We start from the raw sequence: 3,605 nt of genomic DNA on the forward strand, positions 1-3,605 counted from the left end.
AGTGTGTACCAGCCCGCGTTAGGGGGTAGGCACGCGCCTCGGGTGGGCGCGTGCGCGAGAGTGCGCGTGCCCCCTCCTGAGCCCGTTGCCATGGGAACGCGCCGCGGCCTGAGTTAATCATTTCCTGTGGAAAGTGCGGGAGGGGCGGGCACGGGGCGGGCCGAGGAGGCAGCGGCAGGCGGCGTGGAGCTGCCTCGCGCGGGCGGGCCGGAGCGGGCCGAGCCCGGGGCGCTGCGGCGGCGGCGGCGCTGGGATCCTGTCTCCGCTAGGCCGGTGAGTCGGGGTCCTGGCAGACTGGGGGCGGGCTGGGACGAGCTCCTCCCGGCGCGCCTGGTGGGCGCCGCGCCCTCCCTGCCTGAGGACCCCTCTATCCCGACCCGCGGCGGGCGCTGCGATCAGGCCCCAGAGACCCGGCTGTGCACGGGGGTCCCCACTGCGTCGTCCAGCCGGAGGATCTTGCCCGGATCTGGGCGTGAGGGTGGCACGGCCTCTGGAGTCGCGCCACCGAGACCCACTCTGGATCTCCTTGGCCGGGGAATGTGCAGAGCCTACCTGGGAGCTGCGGGTAACCAGCGCACCCCACTCCCCTGCATGGGTCGCTTCCAAGAAGGCTACTGTTTGGGCCCTCCCTCGTGTCCCCGGGTAGTTCTCCCCCTTCTCCCACCCCCGCCCGCCCCCCCCCGCAAGGCCTGGGGTGGGGTGCGGCAGCCCCTAGGTTAGGAGGGAGGGCCTCAGAAATACCCTCGCAAGCTGAGAGGAATCAAGTCATTGACAGCTGCGGCTGAGGAATCCCTGCAGGGAGGGGAGCCCAGAAGCCGTCTGTCCCCTCAGCCGTTCCACTGCAAGTAACAGCAGAACTCTGGCTGACACAGTGAAAGGCCCGTTCTGAAACAGTTTAAAGAGGAAGCTGGATTTAAATTCTTAAGTATTATTTGTTACCCTTCCGAAACACACACACACACACACACACACACCCTTCAATGCATTTCTCAAGCTTGGGCATTGGAATTACCCCTAGCTTCACCTTCCTTAGTGTCCTTCTGCCCCAGACTGGTTGAGTGCCCTTCCTAGCCTGGTAGGACTTATGCCCCATGCCCTTCATAAAGGGCCAGTCTCCTTGGCCAGAGAGAGTCATTTGCTAGGAATGCAGCCCCAGAATGGTTTTGTGTATTCGAATAGCTGGACTTCAGGGTTTGGGGTGGTGAGTTCTGCTGTCTGTATGGGTAGCAGGGAGCAGAGAATTTGAAGTCTGGATGTCCCAGAACATGTGTGTGCCAGGGATGACCTAACTCAGTCTAACCATGCCCCCTCCCCCAAATGCTCACCCAGGAGAACCAAGCTATCTCCAACAATAGTGTATGAGGTGTTCACAGACACACACACACACAGAATCTTTGCCCTGTCTCTGGTTTAGGACAGGAGGAAGGCAGATCTACTATCCTTGGCTAAACCCAGAGAAGCACTTGCCCCTCCCCCAGCCAGCTTCTGCATTCACCCACCAATGGGACAGTGTATCAAGAGATAGCAGCATCTCGGTTGTGCCTGTGCCAACACTTCATACGTGTATTGTCTGATGCCAGCCCTGAGAAGTGCAGTTTTCACCACTTGATACATGAAGATGATAAGACAAAGAACAGGTAATTAATTCTCCCAGGTGGCGGAGCCAAGGCCTGAACCAGTCTGGTAGCTCTACGCCATAATTTCCAGGTTACCAGAGGACCCAGGACCCCAGACCAAACACCTCTGTAAGGAGAACACGAACCTCTCTCTTGGCCTAGAACCCTGGGCTTGTTTGAGATTCCTTGATACTCCTGACCCCACACCAGGGTTTCCAGCTGCTAAATTCAGCTGCTTTTTCCTCTTGGAGATCTAGCACACACCCTTCCTCTTTCTTCTGGCTGCCTCTCCGACTTCCCTTCCTGATAGCACAGAAGTATGGTCCCCCGCCTCTGCCCTCCTTGACTGAGCTGGTCTCAGCTTGGTAGGAGCACCCACAGAGGATGGTCCTCCTAGCTTCACCCACTGGCCTGCAGGGTCGGCTTTATGCCTGGTGCTGTTGCAGGCCGCCTGGGGAGGGCATTTGTATCTGCTCCTCTCGATTCTCCCACTTCACGCCCATCTCAAGGCATCCGTGTATGGGGCTACTTATATTGTTCGGCATCTTTTTGACTCCTTTCTCCCACATTTCTGTCCTCTCCCAGTGAGTACCCCACACTTTCTTCAGTCAAGGAAGGAAGAGACCATGACCCACTGTCTTCAGTACTTGGCCCTAAGAGCATCACATCAAAAGTCTTTGGTCTCCAACTCCAGATTCTTGCTTTTAGTTTCCTGTCTCTAAATGCCTTGTTCCTGCCCCTCTGTCTACCCCCACGTGTCACCTCTCCCCTGTCCTATCCTCTCAGCTCATCTCTTCCTCATCCTGGCTGAATTTCCCTCAAAGAAGGACACAGCTGCCTCCTAGGCCTTTTCCAATTCCTTGAGCCACTTTGAACTTTCGGTGCAACCTAAACTGGTCTGGAACTTGCAATCTTTTGAGTGCTAGGGAAAGTAGGTGTGAACCCCCATACCTAGCTCTCCCTTAAAGGGGATCCCTAGGGCTTTCATTTACTCAGCTGTGTCCTGCCCTTCCTAATTGCTCTCCAGTCACTTCTGAGGACTTTGTATATGGCTAGGCACTGACTGCTCCCACACACCCCAGACCCCCCCAACCCATCCCCCTGAACTCATCCCTGTCCTTACTTAATACCATTCATCTGGAGTAAGAGTAATCCACTGCTGGGCACACGCCTTTAGTCCCAGCACTTGGGAGGCAGAGTCAGGCAGATTTCTGAGTTCGAGGCCAGCCTGGTCTACAGAGTGAGTTCCAGGACAGCCAGGGCTACACAGAGAAACCCTGTCTTGAAAAACAAACAAAAAAAAAAAAGAAAAGAAAAGAAAGAGTAATCCCCCGTTATACCCTCACTTTTCGCAATAGTGACCTTTAGCTCTGAGTCTTGGTGGCGAGCCTGACCTCTAGACTTTGGTTCGTGTGTGTGTGTGTCTGTGTGCGTGCATGTGTGTAAGTATATACATGTGATGTATATGCATGTATTTCAGGATTATCCATCATGGAGCATGTGGGCATAGCATGTGGGGTGAGCCCCTCATCCTCAGGAAGCTGGGGGGTGGGGTGGGGATGAACCCTGCTCAACACATGTTCTTGCTGCCTGGCAGGAAGTGGTCAGTGCCTTGAGAGTGGGGAACTTGAAAATGGGCGTCTCTTGGGTGCCCAACTCAGTCTTCAAACTCCATGATGCCTCTTCCATCTGGCTTTGCTTCTGTGACTGGCATCACAGCCTGAATCTGGGGCAAACGTTTGGTCAGCTCAAATATCCTTGAAGCTTCTCTGCACACAGTAGGTACATAATAAAGATTTTTGCAGTGAGGAAGATGGTAACTCAAGGCCAGCCTGGACTACATAGTAACACCCTGTCTCAAATAACCAAACCAAACCAAGACAAAAGCTTCCGATCTAAATCTAAATGAATTCTATCCATTTGTTTGCTCCCAGGACACTTAACACTTCCCATACCAGTGCTCCCAGGACACTTACACTTCCCATACCA

At 54.8% G+C, this 3,605-nt stretch overlaps 1 protein-coding gene across 3 annotated transcripts in view; it reads left to right on the plus strand.

Moving 5' to 3' along the window:
• Positions 1-213: 213 nt before the first annotated feature.
• The window catches only part of Kifc3 (kinesin family member C3), a 34,813-nt gene continuing 31,421 nt past the window's right edge, over positions 214-3,605 (plus strand). Inside the window, exons 1-2 of one of the 3 annotated variants that reach the window (XM_028770339.1) lie at positions 214-273; positions 1,415-1,637. The gene's annotated coding sequence lies outside the window, so the exon portion shown is untranslated. Of the gene's footprint in view, positions 274-512; positions 566-738; positions 1,638-3,605 lie in introns of those variants that run through there. The other 2 variants (XM_028770340.1, XM_028770341.1) reach the window with 2 other exon arrangements.

This window comes from Grammomys surdaster, unplaced genomic scaffold (genome assembly GCF_004785775.1).
Source record: "Grammomys surdaster isolate TR1022 unplaced genomic scaffold, NIH_TR_1.0 201, whole genome shotgun sequence".
NCBI classification, from domain to species: Eukaryota; Metazoa; Chordata; class Mammalia; order Rodentia; family Muridae; genus Grammomys; species Grammomys surdaster.